A 20889-nucleotide genomic window follows, 5' to 3' on the forward strand; every position below is an offset into this window, starting at 1 on the left:
CGTGACCAGTGTCGGGCGGCTGGTGGCGAGCGCCGCTGGGGCGGCGCCTGGTGGCGCCGGCCACCGGTGCATGGGTGGTTCAGTGGTAGAATTCTCGCCTGCCACGCGGGAGGCCCGGGTTCGATTCCCGGCCCATGCAGCACCCCGTCCCCTTTTGGTCCCGCGGCCCCGACGTCCAGCTTAGGCTGCCTCTCTCCTGCGCTCGAGGCCGCCGCCACACACCAACACCTTCCGCCCGCCCCGGGCCCTCGCTCTCGCCCTGGAGACAAAAGTCCCCCCCCACCCCCGCCAAACACGCACCCCGGGAACCAAACGCCCGCCCCCCCAACCCCCCGTGCCCTGACACATTCACGGCCCAGCCACTCTCGTGCCCGCGCACCTTCCTTCCTTGTCCCTCTTCTCTTCCTTCCCGTGACCCCGCTCGAGTCACGCGTTTCCCTTCGAGGGACACTCTCCCGCAGCACACGCGGGCCCATGCACGCCCCACCTCCTCACGCTCCGCCACCTTTCCCCGCTCTCCGGCTCGCCCTGACCCCGGCCGGCAAGTTACGCGGCGTTGGCACTGCCGGCAGGAAGGAACGTGCCGCTCCTACGGGTGACCCACCGCCTTCTCCCGGAGGGTCCCAGTGTCCTGGTGGCGCGCCCTCGAGTCTTTCCAAAGAGTTCCGCGAGATCGTCACCATGCACGCCCGCCGTGTGTTCACCTGATCCCGCTCGGCCGCCATCGGTAGCCAACGCTCGCCGGCCCCTCCACCACCGAAACCACCTGCGCCGCCACCGCGACCCAGTCCACCCACCCCGCCCCTCCCCCCCCACACCCCGGCGCCAGCACCAAGTCCACCACGGGTCAGCACCGGCACCACGACGAATCCTCGCCGCCACCCCCGCCCCCAGGACGCCCCGAGGACACTGCCAAGTCCGCCGCCACCCCAGCCTGCAAGCCCCAAGCCGCACCCCCAGCCCCAGCCCCTCCACCTCCACCCTCACCACCCCCCTACTGCCCCAACACCCCGACGCCTGTCAGGCCCCTCCTCCCCGCGCCCCCACTTTCCAAATCCTTCCCGGCCGGGGATCCTCCGTTCCGTTGGTCCCTTTGGCCTCTTCTCAACTCAACCCCCAACGCACACCCGAGACGCGACTCTCCGTCCCCAGGACAGGTCGTTTCTGTCTCTGGGGCAGTGGCATTCCCCGCCCTTGCCCGCTCCCCACCCCTCCTCTCACCCTACTCCTTAGCCTCACCACCTCGCAGCGCAGCACAGCACAGCCAGTCTCGCCCGCCGGCGTCCTCTCCCACCGCAGGGGCTTCCGTCTTCCTCGCACCGGAGCCCACTGCCCCTGCTTGCCACCCGCCGCTCCTTACCGCCTCCAGGCACCCCCGCCCCACCATCCGCCAACAACCCCGCGGACCCTATGGTCCTCTCTCGCACGACCCGCCCCGAGGACTCGCTTCCCCCGGCCCTGTCCCCCCCCGCCCCCCCGCCTCAGGCCCCTCGTCCCCACCCCAACCCTAGATCTCACCCGCCGCCACCCGTGCCGGCCAAGGGGCCTGGCCGCCCGGAGCCCCTGCCTGAGCGGCCCGTTCCCGCAAGCCCCGCACCTCCTCCGGGCCCGCGGCGCTCCGCTCGCACACCCGGGACTCCTCCTCACGCCACCCACCGCGCGGCTCACCGCCGTGCCCTCTTCCTGGGGTCACTTGGCCCTGTGCCCTGACCCGCGTGGGGGGCCACCCACCGGGACCGACGCCTCCATCCCGCACCGTCTCCCGCCCCCGCACGCGCACGCCCAGCACCCCGGCCGGGCCCGTGGGGGAACTTCCCGCGCTCACGGGGCGCACCCCTATGCCCACGGGGGCGCCTTGGCGCAGGGGAGAACGGCTCCGTCAAAGTCCAGCGTGGGGCCCGCGGCAGCTTCCTGCCGCTCATCGGCTCGGCCCTCCCCTCTGCCTCGGCCGGAACCGGTCCCTGGACAGATACTCAGCTCCGCTGGCTGACGGCGGCGCGCCCGTCGTGGCGGCAAGGGGCCGGAGAGCTGCCATCTCCTTTGGGGAGCACCCGCAGGAGAAGATGGATGCGGGGCTGGAGAGAGGGATGGCGTGGGTGGACGCCGAGGCGGGAAGGGGAACGCCGTCCAAAGTCCCATCTCGGTGTGGGGAGGGGCGCGGGGGAGGCAAGAGTTCCGGGGAACGCCCTGGCCACTTGGCCATAGGACGCGGAGCGTCGCTGAGGCCACTGGAAGAAAACGCTGGCCAAGCGTCGCCCCACCCCACCCCCGCCACCCCTCCGCCCCCAGCCCCTCCCCACCTGCTTGCCCGTGGCGTTTTCCGGAACGGCCTCCTGTAGCTCCCTGCTCTGTGTCCTCCGCGGCGGGCTGGTCTCGCTAGCCCGACGGACGGACGGCTCGAGGGTCACTGGCCCATCTCCGCCTCTCGGGCGCCGCGGCCGGGCCCTCGGCTCCCGCGCCCGCGCGAGACCCAGACGCCCCTGGCGCCCAATCGCCGGGCCCCCGGGACACGCAGCGGGGCCAGGACCCGGCAGGCGGCGGCGGGAAAGCTGCCGGCGCCTTGGCTGGCGCGAGGGGCGAAGCCAGGGACCACAGGTCTCGGCAGGTGGCCCGACCGGTCCAGGGAGACCCCTGCCCCATCCCGCCCGCACCCCCAGCCCCGGCCCCAGCCCCAGCCCCCGCCCCCACCGGCGGCCCCAGCTCGGGAGGGACCAAGGGGCGGCTTGGGGGCCGCGACACTGTCGCGGCCGAAGCCAGGCTGCGGGAGAGTCGAAGCGCGTGCGGGGGCCGGCGGCGGGGCTGTGCGCCCGCGGCCACGGCGGGAGGGAGGCGGCCCCAGCCACCGAGGAAGAGGGGAAGCGAGGCGAGCGTCCGAGGAGGAGGAGGGGAGACGCCCAGGGGGCGAGCGGGGGCCGAAAGGTCTGCCGTTGGCAGGGGTGGAGGGAGCGTGGCAGGGTCAGGGCTGGACGTGGCGGGTGGCCTTGTCGGGAGGCCGAGGCCAGGGGGCGAGGGGCGAAGCGAGCGAGCTCCGGCGCGGGCTAAAAGTGTGCGTGGTGGGGGGAGGGGTCGCGGCCGCCCGCGCCGCGCCGGGGAGGCGGAGGTCGGGCGGTCGGCAGGCGGGCAGGCGGAGAGGAAGAAGAAAGGCTTCCCTGACCGGGAATCGAACCCGGGCCGCGGCGGTGAGAGCGCCGAATCCTAACCACTAGACCACCAGGGAGCGTCGGGCTTCGCGCCTCGCCTGCGCCTCCTGGACCCGGGGCCCGCAGCCCGCCCGCTCGCCGCTCCCTCGCCGCCGGGGCCCCCTGCCTTGCGCAGGCCAGCCGCCCGCCGCCCCGGCCCAGGCACGCGCCCTCGCCGGCTTCCTGCTCGCCGCGCCCTCAAAACGCTGCGCGCGCCTCCTGCCCGCACGCACGCGCGCGCACACACACACACGCACAGCCGCACGCCCGCCGCCCGCCGCCCGCCGCCCGCCTGCGGGGCGGGAGGGCCCCGCAGCTCGGCAAAAGGTCGGTCCGCTGCGTTGGCCGGGAATCGAACCCGGGTCAACTGCTTGGAAGGCAGCTATGCTCACCACTATACCACCAACGCCGCACAGCCCGGCCTGCCCCGAGACGCCGGCCCGGGGCTCGCGCCACAGCCGTCCCGCCGCCGCCGCCGCCGCCGCCTGGCGCAGCCCTGCTCCGACGCCCCGCCCGCCCGCAGCGCGGCGCTGCCACCGGCGCCACCAACCGCCGCCCCGCGCCAGCGCCAGTGCCGCGCCCGACGCGGCAGCCCTCGTCCGCCGGGACGGACCGCCTCTGGGGGGCGCCCTCGCTGCCACTCCACCAAGCGACCGCCATTCCGACGCCGACCGCCCCGCCAAAGCCCCGGCCGGGCGCCCGCCCTCCACCGGCCGGCTCGCCCCAGCCCTTCTCCACCGGCTGCTCGGCGAGGCAGCTGCGCGCACCGAGAGGGGACCCACCCGCCGCCCGTCCCGGCAGCTGTGCAGCTGTGCAGCTGTGCAGCTGTGCAGCTGTGCAGCGCGCGTCGCGCGTCGCGTCGCAGGGAGCCCCGTGCGCCAGCCGCTGGGGGCGGGCCGCTCGTCGGGCGCTGCGGGGAGCAGAGGAAGCCTTGGCTCGGCCGTGCCGAACGACCGCCGCCCGACGGCGAGGGGGCCTCGGGGAGGGGTCCCCGTGGGCAGGCCGGGCACGGGTTGGCGGCCTGCGCCTGGCTGCAGGGCGGGGCAGGGCGAAGAAGCGCCCTCGGGGGCAAGCGGCAGGACGCAGAGCGGCGCCAGCCACCAAAAAGGGACGTCTTGCCTCCCCGTCGGGGAATCGAACCCCGGTCTCCCGCGTGACAGGCGGGGATACTCACCACTATACTAACGAGGACGGCGGCGGCCGCCCTGGCGCACGACCGCTCTCCGGCTGCCTGCCGACGCCGACCCCCGCCCTCGAGGCCCTGCCCGCCACCGGTGCCCGGCACGTGTGCCCCATCCGACCCGACAGCCAAACGACCGCGTCATCCAGCAAAGCGGACCGCGACCCGCACCCGGACCCGCACACGACCCCGACCCCGGCCGCGCGCCCGGCCCTGGCGGCGCCGGCGGCGGCGGCGGCGGCGGCGGCTGGAAATGCCGAGTCTGCGACGCCTCTTGCCTCCCGTGCGGAGATCGCGCCGCGAGGAAGAGGCCCTCTCGAGAGGGCCAGCGAGGCGGCGAGGAGAAGGGGGGCGCGCGCCGGGCCGCGTCCTTGTCCCGGCCGGCGCCCGGGGTGGGCGACGGGGCGGCGGCGGCGGTGGAGCCGGGCGAGTCCGCTGGCCTTGCTCCACGTCGGCCGGCGCGCGCGTCCCGTCCGTGGCGCGCCCACAAAGACGCCCGCCAGGCGCCGCGGGCGGCCAAGGGCCCCGCCGGCCGCGTCGGCTCCCAGCCAGGCGAGCGGCCACGCGCCCAGGCCCGCCGTCAGGATGGCCGAGCGGTCTAAGGCGCTGCGTTCAGGTCGCAGTCTCCCCTGGAGGCGTGGGTTCGAATCCCACTCCTGACACGCCGACCTTTTGGCCCGCCCAACCAACGCCCGCCTCCCGGGCCTCCCGCACACCCGAGCGCCGCCCTTGGCCGCCTTCCTGGCCGGCCCGGGCTGGCGCTCCGGCCTGTGGCCGCCGCGCCAAACTCCAGGCCCCTACACGCACGCCTCTCGACCCCACCAGCTTCTCACGCCCGCCGCTGCGCGGGCCTGGCGCACTCAGCCCAGGAGGCTGCCCCAGCGCCTCGAACCCACTGGCAACCGGCCTTCCCGACACAGCGCGCGCGCCCCCGCCCACTCACTCACACACCCTTCGCACCGGACCCCACACGCGGGGGCTTCAGGACTTCGCGCCACATCGTTCCTCGCCTGCTCTCCCCTTCCCCCTCCGCACACGAGCCCCCCCCCCCATTAGGGGGTTGTGTAGCCCTCCCTCACACTCGCGCTCCCACTCCCACTCCCGCTACCCCACCCCACCCGACCCCACCCCACCCCACCCCACCCCACCCCACCCGACCCTGCGTGTGCAAAACCCTCCAAGGGTCACCCTCCGACTTCTGCCTGGCGCACAGCGCCTCGCTCTTGGAGCGCCACGCCTGCGCAACGGGCGGCACACCGTCCAACACGCTGGCCTTTCCCACAGCCCCCGGCCGCCCGGCCCGTCCATCCTCTCCACACCCTGCTCAGGTCGCCGTCCCCATCTCGCTGGCCTGTGGTGCCCACCACGACTTTTCACCTCGGGGCCTCGCCCGGGCCACACATGCCTGCCTCCCGGGCCCCACGCAGCCCGGCCTTCTGCTCGCCAGCCCAGCACAGCGCCCTCCCTGCACGGGGCCTGCCTGGCACGCGGGCCCAACCCGGCAAGCTGGCTCCGGGGAGCAGCGAGCCGAAGCCCTGGATCCCCGTCGCCCACACGCAACGTCGGGCCCACGGCCGGGGCCAAGCCCCGTCTGCACGCGCCAAGGCGCCTCGGGGACCCAAACCCACGACCACACGACGGCGCGCCTCCTCCGCGGGCGGCCCGCCAGCCGGCAGCCACTCTGCCAAAGCGCGCCCGCCATCCAAGAACGCGCTCCTGCCTCGCCACCAAGGCACCCCGGAGCCGGACCCTTGCGGGCGAGCCGTCGGCCAGAGCGCAGGCGCCAGGCTCAGGCCCCTCGGGTCTCTTGGCATGAGCGCCGCTCAGCGGCGGGCGGCCGAGGCGGCGCTCCCCAGCCTGCGGCTCCCACGGCCGCCCCCACGCCACGGCCCTCCCACCCAGCCCTGCCCTGCACGGCCCTGCCCTGCCCTGCCCTGCCCTGCCCTCGCCCGGCAGGCCGCGCCGTTGGCGCCCGCGCACGGCCACGCGCCCAGCGCACCCGAGGGGAAGCCCGCCGCCCAGGGGACTTGGGCACGGGCCCGTGGGTCGTCGAAGGGAACGTCGCCCGCCACACATCGCCGCCCCTCGTTGTCATCCGAGCGCGGGCCAGGCTGGGCGCGGCTCCTGGCTTCCTCTGGCGACGCCGGCAGGGTCGCGGCGGCCCTGGGCCGGACACAAGGCGCGGCATGGGCCGAGGCCGCCCCGCTCTGTCGCGGCTCCTCCGCGCCTCGGCGCACAGGTGCCACCGCGCCTCCGTGTCTCCCTGCACCGCACCCCCTCCGACCGCGCCTGCCCCCCCCCCGCCCGCCCCCGAGCGCCCTCCAGGGCCCCGCAGGGCCGTGACCAGTGTCGGGCGGCTGGTGGCGAGCGCCGCTGGGGCGGCGCCTGGTGGCGCCGGCCACCGGTGCATGGGTGGTTCAGTGGTAGAATTCTCGCCTGCCACGCGGGAGGCCCGGGTTCGATTCCCGGCCCATGCAGCACCCCGTCCCCTTTTGGTCCCGCGGCCCCGACGTCCAGCTTAGGCTGCCTCTCTCCTGCGCTCGAGGCCGCCGCCACACACCAACACCTTCCGCCCGCCCCGGGCCCTCGCTCTCGCCCTGGAGACAAAAGTCCCCCCCCACCCCCGCCAAACACGCACCCCGGGAACCAAACGCCCGCCCCCCCAACCCCCCGTGCCCTGACACATTCACGGCCCAGCCACTCTCGTGCCCGCGCACCTTCCTTCCTTGTCCCTCTTCTCTTCCTTCCCGTGACCCCGCTCGAGTCACGCGTTTCCCTTCGAGGGACACTCTCCCGCAGCACACGCGGGCCCATGCACGCCCCACCTCCTCACGCTCCGCCACCTTTCCCCGCTCTCCGGCTCGCCCTGACCCCGGCCGGCAAGTTACGCGGCGTTGGCACTGCCGGCAGGAAGGAACGTGCCGCTCCTACGGGTGACCCACCGCCTTCTCCCGGAGGGTCCCAGTGTCCTGGTGGCGCGCCCTCGAGTCTTTCCAAAGAGTTCCGCGAGATCGTCACCATGCACGCCCGCCGTGTGTTCACCTGATCCCGCTCGGCCGCCATCGGTAGCCAACGCTCGCCGGCCCCTCCACCACCGAAACCACCTGCGCCGCCACCGCGACCCAGTCCACCCACCCCGCCCCTCCCCCCCCACACCCCGGCGCCAGCACCAAGTCCACCACGGGTCAGCACCGGCACCACGACGAATCCTCGCCGCCACCCCCGCCCCCAGGACGCCCCGAGGACACTGCCAAGTCCGCCGCCACCCCAGCCTGCAAGCCCCAAGCCGCACCCCCAGCCCCAGCCCCTCCACCTCCACCCTCACCACCCCCCTACTGCCCCAACACCCCGACGCCTGTCAGGCCCCTCCTCCCCGCGCCCCCACTTTCCAAATCCTTCCCGGCCGGGGATCCTCCGTTCCGTTGGTCCCTTTGGCCTCTTCTCAACTCAACCCCCAACGCACACCCGAGACGCGACTCTCCGTCCCCAGGACAGGTCGTTTCTGTCTCTGGGGCAGTGGCATTCCCCGCCCTTGCCCGCTCCCCACCCCTCCTCTCACCCTACTCCTTAGCCTCACCACCTCGCAGCGCAGCACAGCACAGCCAGTCTCGCCCGCCGGCGTCCTCTCCCACCGCAGGGGCTTCCGTCTTCCTCGCACCGGAGCCCACTGCCCCTGCTTGCCACCCGCCGCTCCTTACCGCCTCCAGGCACCCCCGCCCCACCATCCGCCAACAACCCCGCGGACCCTATGGTCCTCTCTCGCACGACCCGCCCCGAGGACTCGCTTCCCCCGGCCCTGTCCCCCCCCGCCCCCCCGCCTCAGGCCCCTCGTCCCCACCCCAACCCTAGATCTCACCCGCCGCCACCCGTGCCGGCCAAGGGGCCTGGCCGCCCGGAGCCCCTGCCTGAGCGGCCCGTTCCCGCAAGCCCCGCACCTCCTCCGGGCCCGCGGCGCTCCGCTCGCACACCCGGGACTCCTCCTCACGCCACCCACCGCGCGGCTCACCGCCGTGCCCTCTTCCTGGGGTCACTTGGCCCTGTGCCCTGACCCGCGTGGGGGGCCACCCACCGGGACCGACGCCTCCATCCCGCACCGTCTCCCGCCCCCGCACGCGCACGCCCAGCACCCCGGCCGGGCCCGTGGGGGAACTTCCCGCGCTCACGGGGCGCACCCCTATGCCCACGGGGGCGCCTTGGCGCAGGGGAGAACGGCTCCGTCAAAGTCCAGCGTGGGGCCCGCGGCAGCTTCCTGCCGCTCATCGGCTCGGCCCTCCCCTCTGCCTCGGCCGGAACCGGTCCCTGGACAGATACTCAGCTCCGCTGGCTGACGGCGGCGCGCCCGTCGTGGCGGCAAGGGGCCGGAGAGCTGCCATCTCCTTTGGGGAGCACCCGCAGGAGAAGATGGATGCGGGGCTGGAGAGAGGGATGGCGTGGGTGGACGCCGAGGCGGGAAGGGGAACGCCGTCCAAAGTCCCATCTCGGTGTGGGGAGGGGCGCGGGGGAGGCAAGAGTTCCGGGGAACGCCCTGGCCACTTGGCCATAGGACGCGGAGCGTCGCTGAGGCCACTGGAAGAAAACGCTGGCCAAGCGTCGCCCCACCCCACCCCCGCCACCCCTCCGCCCCCAGCCCCTCCCCACCTGCTTGCCCGTGGCGTTTTCCGGAACGGCCTCCTGTAGCTCCCTGCTCTGTGTCCTCCGCGGCGGGCTGGTCTCGCTAGCCCGACGGACGGACGGCTCGAGGGTCACTGGCCCATCTCCGCCTCTCGGGCGCCGCGGCCGGGCCCTCGGCTCCCGCGCCCGCGCGAGACCCAGACGCCCCTGGCGCCCAATCGCCGGGCCCCCGGGACACGCAGCGGGGCCAGGACCCGGCAGGCGGCGGCGGGAAAGCTGCCGGCGCCTTGGCTGGCGCGAGGGGCGAAGCCAGGGACCACAGGTCTCGGCAGGTGGCCCGACCGGTCCAGGGAGACCCCTGCCCCATCCCGCCCGCACCCCCAGCCCCGGCCCCAGCCCCAGCCCCCGCCCCCACCGGCGGCCCCAGCTCGGGAGGGACCAAGGGGCGGCTTGGGGGCCGCGACACTGTCGCGGCCGAAGCCAGGCTGCGGGAGAGTCGAAGCGCGTGCGGGGGCCGGCGGCGGGGCTGTGCGCCCGCGGCCACGGCGGGAGGGAGGCGGCCCCAGCCACCGAGGAAGAGGGGAAGCGAGGCGAGCGTCCGAGGAGGAGGAGGGGAGACGCCCAGGGGGCGAGCGGGGGCCGAAAGGTCTGCCGTTGGCAGGGGTGGAGGGAGCGTGGCAGGGTCAGGGCTGGACGTGGCGGGTGGCCTTGTCGGGAGGCCGAGGCCAGGGGGCGAGGGGCGAAGCGAGCGAGCTCCGGCGCGGGCTAAAAGTGTGCGTGGTGGGGGGAGGGGTCGCGGCCGCCCGCGCCGCGCCGGGGAGGCGGAGGTCGGGCGGTCGGCAGGCGGGCAGGCGGAGAGGAAGAAGAAAGGCTTCCCTGACCGGGAATCGAACCCGGGCCGCGGCGGTGAGAGCGCCGAATCCTAACCACTAGACCACCAGGGAGCGTCGGGCTTCGCGCCTCGCCTGCGCCTCCTGGACCCGGGGCCCGCAGCCCGCCCGCTCGCCGCTCCCTCGCCGCCGGGGCCCCCTGCCTTGCGCAGGCCAGCCGCCCGCCGCCCCGGCCCAGGCACGCGCCCTCGCCGGCTTCCTGCTCGCCGCGCCCTCAAAACGCTGCGCGCGCCTCCTGCCCGCACGCACGCGCGCGCACACACACACACGCACAGCCGCACGCCCGCCGCCCGCCGCCCGCCGCCCGCCTGCGGGGCGGGAGGGCCCCGCAGCTCGGCAAAAGGTCGGTCCGCTGCGTTGGCCGGGAATCGAACCCGGGTCAACTGCTTGGAAGGCAGCTATGCTCACCACTATACCACCAACGCCGCACAGCCCGGCCTGCCCCGAGACGCCGGCCCGGGGCTCGCGCCACAGCCGTCCCGCCGCCGCCGCCGCCGCCGCCTGGCGCAGCCCTGCTCCGACGCCCCGCCCGCCCGCAGCGCGGCGCTGCCACCGGCGCCACCAACCGCCGCCCCGCGCCAGCGCCAGCGCCGCGCCCGACGCGGCAGCCCTCGTCCGCCGGGACGGACCGCCTCTGGGGGGCGCCCTCGCTGCCACTCCACCAAGCGACCGCCATTCCGACGCCGACCGCCCCGCCAAAGCCCCGGCCGGGCGCCCGCCCTCCACCGGCCGGCTCGCCCCAGCCCTTCTCCACCGGCTGCTCGGCGAGGCAGCTGCGCGCACCGAGAGGGGACCCACCCGCCGCCCGTCCCGGCAGCTGTGCAGCTGTGCAGCTGTGCAGCTGTGCAGCTGTGCAGCGCGCGTCGCGCGTCGCGTCGCAGGGAGCCCCGTGCGCCAGCCGCTGGGGGCGGGCCGCTCGTCGGGCGCTGCGGGGAGCAGAGGAAGCCTTGGCTCGGCCGTGCCGAACGACCGCCGCCCGACGGCGAGGGGGCCTCGGGGAGGGGTCCCCGTGGGCAGGCCGGGCACGGGTTGGCGGCCTGCGCCTGGCTGCAGGGCGGGGCAGGGCGAAGAAGCGCCCTCGGGGGCAAGCGGCAGGACGCAGAGCGGCGCCAGCCACCAAAAAGGGACGTCTTGCCTCCCCGTCGGGGAATCGAACCCCGGTCTCCCGCGTGACAGGCGGGGATACTCACCACTATACTAACGAGGACGGCGGCGGCCGCCCTGGCGCACGACCGCTCTCCGGCTGCCTGCCGACGCCGACCCCCGCCCTCGAGGCCCTGCCCGCCACCGGTGCCCGGCACGTGTGCCCCATCCGACCCGACAGCCAAACGACCGCGTCATCCAGCAAAGCGGACCGCGACCCGCACCCGGACCCGCACACGACCCCGACCCCGGCCGCGCGCCCGGCCCTGGCGGCGCCGGCGGCGGCGGCGGCGGCGGCGGCTGGAAATGCCGAGTCTGCGACGCCTCTTGCCTCCCGTGCGGAGATCGCGCCGCGAGGAAGAGGCCCTCTCGAGAGGGCCAGCGAGGCGGCGAGGAGAAGGGGGGCGCGCGCCGGGCCGCGTCCTTGTCCCGGCCGGCGCCCGGGGTGGGCGACGGGGCGGCGGCGGCGGTGGAGCCGGGCGAGTCCGCTGGCCTTGCTCCACGTCGGCCGGCGCGCGCGTCCCGTCCGTGGCGCGCCCACAAAGACGCCCGCCAGGCGCCGCGGGCGGCCAAGGGCCCCGCCGGCCGCGTCGGCTCCCAGCCAGGCGAGCGGCCACGCGCCCAGGCCCGCCGTCAGGATGGCCGAGCGGTCTAAGGCGCTGCGTTCAGGTCGCAGTCTCCCCTGGAGGCGTGGGTTCGAATCCCACTCCTGACACGCCGACCTTTTGGCCCGCCCAACCAACGCCCGCCTCCCGGGCCTCCCGCACACCCGAGCGCCGCCCTTGGCCGCCTTCCTGGCCGGCCCGGGCTGGCGCTCCGGCCTGTGGCCGCCGCGCCAAACTCCAGGCCCCTACACGCACGCCTCTCGACCCCACCAGCTTCTCACGCCCGCCGCTGCGCGGGCCTGGCGCACTCAGCCCAGGAGGCTGCCCCAGCGCCTCGAACCCACTGGCAACCGGCCTTCCCGACACAGCGCGCGCGCCCCCGCCCACTCACTCACACACCCTTCGCACCGGACCCCACACGCGGGGGCTTCAGGACTTCGCGCCACATCGTTCCTCGCCTGCTCTCCCCTTCCCCCTCCGCACACGAGCCCCCCCCCCCATTAGGGGGTTGTGTAGCCCTCCCTCACACTCGCGCTCCCACTCCCACTCCCGCTACCCCACCCCACCCGACCCCACCCCACCCCACCCCACCCCACCCCACCCGACCCTGCGTGTGCAAAACCCTCCAAGGGTCACCCTCCGACTTCTGCCTGGCGCACAGCGCCTCGCTCTTGGAGCGCCACGCCTGCGCAACGGGCGGCACACCGTCCAACACGCTGGCCTTTCCCACAGCCCCCGGCCGCCCGGCCCGTCCATCCTCTCCACACCCTGCTCAGGTCGCCGTCCCCATCTCGCTGGCCTGTGGTGCCCACCACGACTTTTCACCTCGGGGCCTCGCCCGGGCCACACATGCCTGCCTCCCGGGCCCCACGCAGCCCGGCCTTCTGCTCGCCAGCCCAGCACAGCGCCCTCCCTGCACGGGGCCTGCCTGGCACGCGGGCCCAACCCGGCAAGCTGGCTCCGGGGAGCAGCGAGCCGAAGCCCTGGATCCCCGTCGCCCACACGCAACGTCGGGCCCACGGCCGGGGCCAAGCCCCGTCTGCACGCGCCAAGGCGCCTCGGGGACCCAAACCCACGACCACACGACGGCGCGCCTCCTCCGCGGGCGGCCCGCCAGCCGGCAGCCACTCTGCCAAAGCGCGCCCGCCATCCAAGAACGCGCTCCTGCCTCGCCACCAAGGCACCCCGGAGCCGGACCCTTGCGGGCGAGCCGTCGGCCAGAGCGCAGGCGCCAGGCTCAGGCCCCTCGGGTCTCTTGGCATGAGCGCCGCTCAGCGGCGGGCGGCCGAGGCGGCGCTCCCCAGCCTGCGGCTCCCACGGCCGCCCCCACGCCACGGCCCTCCCACCCAGCCCTGCCCTGCACGGCCCTGCCCTGCCCTGCCCTGCCCTGCCCTGCCCTGCCCTCGCCCGGCAGGCCGCGCCGTTGGCGCCCGCGCACGGCCACGCGCCCAGCGCACCCGAGGGGAAGCCCGCCGCCCAGGGGACTTGGGCACGGGCCCGTGGGTCGTCGAAGGGAACGTCGCCCGCCACACATCGCCGCCCCTCGTTGTCATCCGAGCGCGGGCCAGGCTGGGCGCGGCTCCTGGCTTCCTCTGGCGACGCCGGCAGGGTCGCGGCGGCCCTGGGCCGGACACAAGGCGCGGCATGGGCCGAGGCCGCCCCGCTCTGTCGCGGCTCCTCCGCGCCTCGGCGCACAGGTGCCACCGCGCCTCCGTGTCTCCCTGCACCGCACCCCCTCCGACCGCGCCTGCCCCCCCCCCGCCCGCCCCCGAGCGCCCTCCAGGGCCCCGCAGGGCCGTGACCAGTGTCGGGCGGCTGGTGGCGAGCGCCGCTGGGGCGGCGCCTGGTGGCGCCGGCCACCGGTGCATGGGTGGTTCAGTGGTAGAATTCTCGCCTGCCACGCGGGAGGCCCGGGTTCGATTCCCGGCCCATGCAGCACCCCGTCCCCTTTTGGTCCCGCGGCCCCGACGTCCAGCTTAGGCTGCCTCTCTCCTGCGCTCGAGGCCGCCGCCACACACCAACACCTTCCGCCCGCCCCGGGCCCTCGCTCTCGCCCTGGAGACAAAAGTCCCCCCCCACCCCCGCCAAACACGCACCCCGGGAACCAAACGCCCGCCCCCCCAACCCCCCGTGCCCTGACACATTCACGGCCCAGCCACTCTCGTGCCCGCGCACCTTCCTTCCTTGTCCCTCTTCTCTTCCTTCCCGTGACCCCGCTCGAGTCACGCGTTTCCCTTCGAGGGACACTCTCCCGCAGCACACGCGGGCCCATGCACGCCCCACCTCCTCACGCTCCGCCACCTTTCCCCGCTCTCCGGCTCGCCCTGACCCCGGCCGGCAAGTTACGCGGCGTTGGCACTGCCGGCAGGAAGGAACGTGCCGCTCCTACGGGTGACCCACCGCCTTCTCCCGGAGGGTCCCAGTGTCCTGGTGGCGCGCCCTCGAGTCTTTCCAAAGAGTTCCGCGAGATCGTCACCATGCACGCCCGCCGTGTGTTCACCTGATCCCGCTCGGCCGCCATCGGTAGCCAACGCTCGCCGGCCCCTCCACCACCGAAACCACCTGCGCCGCCACCGCGACCCAGTCCACCCACCCCGCCCCTCCCCCCCCACACCCCGGCGCCAGCACCAAGTCCACCACGGGTCAGCACCGGCACCACGACGAATCCTCGCCGCCACCCCCGCCCCCAGGACGCCCCGAGGACACTGCCAAGTCCGCCGCCACCCCAGCCTGCAAGCCCCAAGCCGCACCCCCAGCCCCAGCCCCTCCACCTCCACCCTCACCACCCCCCTACTGCCCCAACACCCCGACGCCTGTCAGGCCCCTCCTCCCCGCGCCCCCACTTTCCAAATCCTTCCCGGCCGGGGATCCTCCGTTCCGTTGGTCCCTTTGGCCTCTTCTCAACTCAACCCCCAACGCACACCCGAGACGCGACTCTCCGTCCCCAGGACAGGTCGTTTCTGTCTCTGGGGCAGTGGCATTCCCCGCCCTTGCCCGCTCCCCACCCCTCCTCTCACCCTACTCCTTAGCCTCACCACCTCGCAGCGCAGCACAGCACAGCCAGTCTCGCCCGCCGGCGTCCTCTCCCACCGCAGGGGCTTCCGTCTTCCTCGCACCGGAGCCCACTGCCCCTGCTTGCCACCCGCCGCTCCTTACCGCCTCCAGGCACCCCCGCCCCACCATCCGCCAACAACCCCGCGGACCCTATGGTCCTCTCTCGCACGACCCGCCCCGAGGACTCGCTTCCCCCGGCCCTGTCCCCCCCCGCCCCCCCGCCTCAGGCCCCTCGTCCCCACCCCAACCCTAGATCTCACCCGCCGCCACCCGTGCCGGCCAAGGGGCCTGGCCGCCCGGAGCCCCTGCCTGAGCGGCCCGTTCCCGCAAGCCCCGCACCTCCTCCGGGCCCGCGGCGCTCCGCTCGCACACCCGGGACTCCTCCTCACGCCACCCACCGCGCGGCTCACCGCCGTGCCCTCTTCCTGGGGTCACTTGGCCCTGTGCCCTGACCCGCGTGGGGGGCCACCCACCGGGACCGACGCCTCCATCCCGCACCGTCTCCCGCCCCCGCACGCGCACGCCCAGCACCCCGGCCGGGCCCGTGGGGGAACTTCCCGCGCTCACGGGGCGCACCCCTATGCCCACGGGGGCGCCTTGGCGCAGGGGAGAACGGCTCCGTCAAAGTCCAGCGTGGGGCCCGCGGCAGCTTCCTGCCGCTCATCGGCTCGGCCCTCCCCTCTGCCTCGGCCGGAACCGGTCCCTGGACAGATACTCAGCTCCGCTGGCTGACGGCGGCGCGCCCGTCGTGGCGGCAAGGGGCCGGAGAGCTGCCATCTCCTTTGGGGAGCACCCGCAGGAGAAGATGGATGCGGGGCTGGAGAGAGGGATGGCGTGGGTGGACGCCGAGGCGGGAAGGGGAACGCCGTCCAAAGTCCCATCTCGGTGTGGGGAGGGGCGCGGGGGAGGCAAGAGTTCCGGGGAACGCCCTGGCCACTTGGCCATAGGACGCGGAGCGTCGCTGAGGCCACTGGAAGAAAACGCTGGCCAAGCGTCGCCCCACCCCACCCCCGCCACCCCTCCGCCCCCAGCCCCTCCCCACCTGCTTGCCCGTGGCGTTTTCCGGAACGGCCTCCTGTAGCTCCCTGCTCTGTGTCCTCCGCGGCGGGCTGGTCTCGCTAGCCCGACGGACGGACGGCTCGAGGGTCACTGGCCCATCTCCGCCTCTCGGGCGCCGCGGCCGGGCCCTCGGCTCCCGCGCCCGCGCGAGACCCAGACGCCCCTGGCGCCCAATCGCCGGGCCCCCGGGACACGCAGCGGGGCCAGGACCCGGCAGGCGGCGGCGGGAAAGCTGCCGGCGCCTTGGCTGGCGCGAGGGGCGAAGCCAGGGACCACAGGTCTCGGCAGGTGGCCCGACCGGTCCAGGGAGACCCCTGCCCCATCCCGCCCGCACCCCCAGCCCCGGCCCCAGCCCCAGCCCCCGCCCCCACCGGCGGCCCCAGCTCGGGAGGGACCAAGGGGCGGCTTGGGGGCCGCGACACTGTCGCGGCCGAAGCCAGGCTGCGGGAGAGTCGAAGCGCGTGCGGGGGCCGGCGGCGGGGCTGTGCGCCCGCGGCCACGGCGGGAGGGAGGCGGCCCCAGCCACCGAGGAAGAGGGGAAGCGAGGCGAGCGTCCGAGGAGGAGGAGGGGAGACGCCCAGGGGGCGAGCGGGGGCCGAAAGGTCTGCCGTTGGCAGGGGTGGAGGGAGCGTGGCAGGGTCAGGGCTGGACGTGGCGGGTGGCCTTGTCGGGAGGCCGAGGCCAGGGGGCGAGGGGCGAAGCGAGCGAGCTCCGGCGCGGGCTAAAAGTGTGCGTGGTGGGGGGAGGGGTCGCGGCCGCCCGCGCCGCGCCGGGGAGGCGGAGGTCGGGCGGTCGGCAGGCGGGCAGGCGGAGAGGAAGAAGAAAGGCTTCCCTGACCGGGAATCGAACCCGGGCCGCGGCGGTGAGAGCGCCGAATCCTAACCACTAGACCACCAGGGAGCGTCGGGCTTCGCGCCTCGCCTGCGCCTCCTGGACCCGGGGCCCGCAGCCCGCCCGCTCGCCGCTCCCTCGCCGCCGGGGCCCCCTGCCTTGCGCAGGCCAGCCGCCCGCCGCCCCGGCCCAGGCACGCGCCCTCGCCGGCTTCCTGCTCGCCGCGCCCTCAAAACGCTGCGCGCGCCTCCTGCCCGCACGCACGCGCGCGCACACACACACACGCACAGCCGCACGCCCGCCGCCCGCCGCCCGCCGCCCGCCTGCGGGGCGGGAGGGCCCCGCAGCTCGGCAAAAGGTCGGTCCGCTGCGTTGGCCGGGAATCGAACCCGGGTCAACTGCTTGGAAGGCAGCTATGCTCACCACTATACCACCAACGCCGCACAGCCCGGCCTGCCCCGAGACGCCGGCCCGGGGCTCGCGCCACAGCCGTCCCGCCGCCGCCGCCGCCGCCGCCTGGCGCAGCCCTGCTCCGACGCCCCGCCCGCCCGCAGCGCGGCGCTGCCACCGGCGCCACCAACCGCCGCCCCGCGCCAGCGCCAGCGCCGCGCCCGACGCGGCAGCCCTCGTCCGCCGGGACGGACCGCCTCTGGGGGGCGCCCTCGCTGCCACTCCACCAAGCGACCGCCATTCCGACGCCGACCGCCCCGCCAAAGCCCCGGCCGGGCGCCCGCCCTCCACCGGCCGGCTCGCCCCAGCCCTTCTCCACCGGCTGCTCGGCGAGGCAGCTGCGCGCACCGAGAGGGGACCCACCCGCCGCCCGTCCCGGCAGCTGTGCAGCTGTGCAGCTGTGCAGCTGTGCAGCTGTGCAGCGCGCGTCGCGCGTCGCGTCGCAGGGAGCCCCGTGCGCCAGCCGCTGGGGGCGGGCCGCTCGTCGGGCGCTGCGGGGAGCAGAGGAAGCCTTGGCTCGGCCGTGCCGAACGACCGCCGCCCGACGGCGAGGGGGCCTCGGGGAGGGGTCCCCGTGGGCAGGCCGGGCACGGGTTGGCGGCCTGCGCCTGGCTGCAGGGCGGGGCAGGGCGAAGAAGCGCCCTCGGGGGCAAGCGGCAGGACGCAGAGCGGCGCCAGCCACCAAAAAGGGACGTCTTGCCTCCCCGTCGGGGAATCGAACCCCGGTCTCCCGCGTGACAGGCGGGGATACTCACCACTATACTAACGAGGACGGCGGCGGCCGCCCTGGCGCACGACCGCTCTCCGGCTGCCTGCCGACGCCGACCCCCGCCCTCGAGGCCCTGCCCGCCACCGGTGCCCGGCACGTGTGCCCCATCCGACCCGACAGCCAAACGACCGCGTCATCCAGCAAAGCGGACCGCGACCCGCACCCGGACCCGCACACGACCCCGACCCCGGCCGCGCGCCCGGCCCTGGCGGCGCCGGCGGCGGCGGCGGCGGCGGCGGCTGGAAATGCCGAGTCTGCGACGCCTCTTGCCTCCCGTGCGGAGATCGCGCCGCGAGGAAGAGGCCCTCTCGAGAGGGCCAGCGAGGCGGCGAGGAGAAGGGGGGCGCGCGCCGGGCCGCGTCCTTGTCCCGGCCGGCGCCCGGGGTGGGCGACGGGGCGGCGGCGGCGGTGGAGCCGGGCGAGTCCGCTGGCCTTGCTCCACGTCGGCCGGCGCGCGCGTCCCGTCCGTGGCGCGCCCACAAAGACGCCCGCCAGGCGCCGCGGGCGGCCAAGGGCCCCGCCGGCCGCGTCGGCTCCCAGCCAGGCGAGCGGCCACGCGCCCAGGCCCGCCGTCAGGATGGCCGAGCGGTCTAAGGCGCTGCGTTCAGGTCGCAGTCTCCCCTGGAGGCGTGGGTTCGAATCCCACTCCTGACACGCCGACCTTTTGGCCCGCCCAACCAACGCCCGCCTCCCGGGCCTCCCGCACACCCGAGCGCCGCCCTTGGCCGCCTTCCTGGCCGGCCCGGGCTGGCGCTCCGGCCTGTGGCCGCCGCGCCAAACTCCAGGCCCCTACACGCACGCCTCTCGACCCCACCAGCTTCTCACGCCCGCCGCTGCGCGGGCCTGGCGCACTCAGCCCAGGAGGCTGCCCCAGCGCCTCGAACCCACTGGCAACCGGCCTTCCCGACACAGCGCGCGCGCCCCCGCCCACTCACTCACACACCCTTCGCACCGGACCCCACACGCGGGGGCTTCAGGACTTCGCGCCACATCGTTCCTCGCCTGCTCTCCCCTTCCCCCTCCGCACACGAGCCCCCCCCCCCATTAGGGGGTTGTGTAGCCCTCCCTCACACTCGCGCTCCCACTCCCACTCCCGCTACCCCACCCCACCCGACCCCACCCCACCCCACCCCACCCCACCCCACCCGACCCTGCGTGTGCAAAACCCTCCAAGGGTCACCCTCCGACTTCTGCCTGGCGCACAGCGCCTCGCTCTTGGAGCGCCACGCCTGCGCAACGGGCGGCACACCGTCCAACACGCTGGCCTTTCCCACAGCCCCCGGCCGCCCGGCCCGTCCATCCTCTCCACACCCTGCTCAGGTCGCCGTCCCCATCTCGCTGGCCTGTGGTGCCCACCACGACTTTTCACCTCGGGGCCTCGCCCGGGCCACACATGCCTGCCTCCCGGGCCCCACGCAGCCCGGCCTTCTGCTCGCCAGCCCAGCACAGCGCCCTCCCTGCACGGGGCCTGCCTGGCACGCGGGCCCAACCCGGCAAGCTGGCTCCGGGGAGCAGCGAGCCGAAGCCCTGGATCCCCGTCGCCCACACGCAACGTCGGGCCCACGGCCGGGGCCAAGCCCCGTCTGCACGCGCCAAGGCGCCTCGGGGACCCAAACCCACGACCACACGACGGCGCGCCTCCTCCGCGGGCGGCCCGCCAGCCGGCAGCCACTCTGCCAAAGCGCGCCCGCCATCCAAGAACGCGCTCCTGCCTCGCCACCAAGGCACCCCGGAGCCGGACCCTTGCGGGCGAGCCGTCGGCCAGAGCGCAGGCGCCAGGCTCAGGCCCCTCGGGTCTCTTGGCATGAGCGCCGCTCAGCGGCGGGCGGCCGAGGCGGCGCTCCCCAGCCTGCGGCTCCCACGGCCGCCCCCACGCCACGGCCCTCCCACCCAGCCCTGCCCTGCACGGCCCTGCCCTGCCCTGCCCTGCCCTGCCCTCGCCCGGCAGGCCGCGCCGTTGGCGCCCGCGCACGGCCACGCGCCCAGCGCACCCGAGGGGAAGCCCGCCGCCCAGGGGACTTGGGCACGGGCCCGTGGGTCGTCGAAGGGAACGTCGCCCGCCACACATCGCCGCCCCTCGTTGTCATCCGAGCGCGGGCCAGGCTGGGCGCGGCTCCTGGCTTCCTCTGGCGACGCCGGCAGGGTCGCGGCGGCCCTGGGCCGGACACAAGGCGCGGCATGGGCCGAGGCCGCCCCGCTCTGTCGCGGCTCCTCCGCGCCTCGGCGCACAGGTGCCACCGCGCCTCCGTGTCTCCCTGCACCGCACCCCCTCCGACCGCGCCTGCCCCCCCCCCGCCCGCCCCCGAGCGCCCTCCAGGGCCCCGCAGGGCCGTGACCAGTGTCGGGCGGCTGGTGGCGAGCGCCGCTGGGGCGGCGCCTGGTGGCGCCGGCCACCGGTGCATGGGTGGTTCAGTGGTAGAATTCTCGCCTGCCACGCGGGAGGCCCGGGTTCGATTCCCGGCCCATGCAGCACCCCGTCCCCTTTTGGTCCCGCGGCCCCGACGTCCAGCTTAGGCTGCCTCTCTCCTGCGCTCGAGGCCGCCGCCACACACCAACACCTTCCGCCCGCCCCGGGCCCTCGCTCTCGCCCTGGAGACAAAAGTCCCCCCCCACCCCCGCCAAACACGCACCCCGGGAACCAAACGCCCGCCCCCCCAACCCCCCGTGCCCTGACACATTCACGGCCCAGCCACTCTCGTGCCCGCGCACCTTCCTTCCTTGTCCCTCTTCTCTTCCTTCCCGTGACCCCGCTCGAGTCACGCGTTTCCCTTCGAGGGACACTCTCCCGCAGCACACGCGGGCCCATGCACGCCCCACCTCCTCACGCTCCGCCACCTTTCCCCGCTCTCCGGCTCGCCCTGACCCCGGCCGGCAAGTTACGCGGCGTTGGCACTGCCGGCAGGAAGGAACGTGCCGCTCCTACGGGTGACCCACCGCCTTCTCCCGGAGGGTCCCAGTGTCCTGGTGGCGCGCCCTCGAGTCTTTCCAAAGAGTTCCGCGAGATCGTCACCATGCACGCCCGCCGTGTGTTCACCTGATCCCGCTCGGCCGCCATCGGTAGCCAACGCTCGCCGGCCCCTCCACCACCGAAACCACCTGCGCCGCCACCGCGACCCAG

General features: G+C 75.3%; 9 non-coding genes across 9 annotated transcripts; all 9 read right to left on the reverse strand.

Moving 5' to 3' along the window:
* Window positions 1-3145: 3145 nt before the first annotated feature.
* Window positions 3146-3217, reverse strand: TRNAE-CUC (transfer RNA glutamic acid (anticodon CUC)). The gene has a single exon. It is a non-coding gene; the product is annotated as a tRNA-Glu (tRNA).
* A 299-nt stretch (window positions 3218-3516) lies between these two features.
* On the reverse strand, window positions 3517-3588 carry TRNAG-UCC (transfer RNA glycine (anticodon UCC)). Its single transcript has one exon. It is a non-coding gene; the product is annotated as a tRNA-Gly (tRNA).
* Window positions 3589-4298: 710 nt separating this feature from the next.
* On the reverse strand, window positions 4299-4370 carry TRNAD-GUC (transfer RNA aspartic acid (anticodon GUC)). Its single transcript has one exon. It is a non-coding gene; the product is annotated as a tRNA-Asp (tRNA).
* Window positions 4371-9842: 5472 nt separating this feature from the next.
* On the reverse strand, window positions 9843-9914 carry TRNAE-CUC (transfer RNA glutamic acid (anticodon CUC)). The gene has a single exon. It is a non-coding gene; the product is annotated as a tRNA-Glu (tRNA).
* Window positions 9915-10213: 299 nt separating this feature from the next.
* TRNAG-UCC (transfer RNA glycine (anticodon UCC)) lies at window positions 10214-10285 on the reverse strand. Its single transcript has one exon. It is a non-coding gene; the product is annotated as a tRNA-Gly (tRNA).
* A 710-nt stretch (window positions 10286-10995) lies between these two features.
* Window positions 10996-11067, reverse strand: TRNAD-GUC (transfer RNA aspartic acid (anticodon GUC)). The gene has a single exon. It is a non-coding gene; the product is annotated as a tRNA-Asp (tRNA).
* A 5482-nt stretch (window positions 11068-16549) lies between these two features.
* Window positions 16550-16621, reverse strand: TRNAE-CUC (transfer RNA glutamic acid (anticodon CUC)). Its single transcript has one exon. It is a non-coding gene; the product is annotated as a tRNA-Glu (tRNA).
* A 299-nt stretch (window positions 16622-16920) lies between these two features.
* TRNAG-UCC (transfer RNA glycine (anticodon UCC)) lies at window positions 16921-16992 on the reverse strand. The gene has a single exon. It is a non-coding gene; the product is annotated as a tRNA-Gly (tRNA).
* A 710-nt stretch (window positions 16993-17702) lies between these two features.
* On the reverse strand, window positions 17703-17774 carry TRNAD-GUC (transfer RNA aspartic acid (anticodon GUC)). Its single transcript has one exon. It is a non-coding gene; the product is annotated as a tRNA-Asp (tRNA).
* Window positions 17775-20889: the final 3115 nt, after the last annotated feature.

The sequence above is a fragment of the Equus caballus genome, chromosome 5 (assembly GCF_041296265.1).
Source record: "Equus caballus isolate H_3958 breed thoroughbred chromosome 5, TB-T2T, whole genome shotgun sequence".
Taxonomy (NCBI): Eukaryota; Metazoa; Chordata; class Mammalia; order Perissodactyla; family Equidae; genus Equus; species Equus caballus.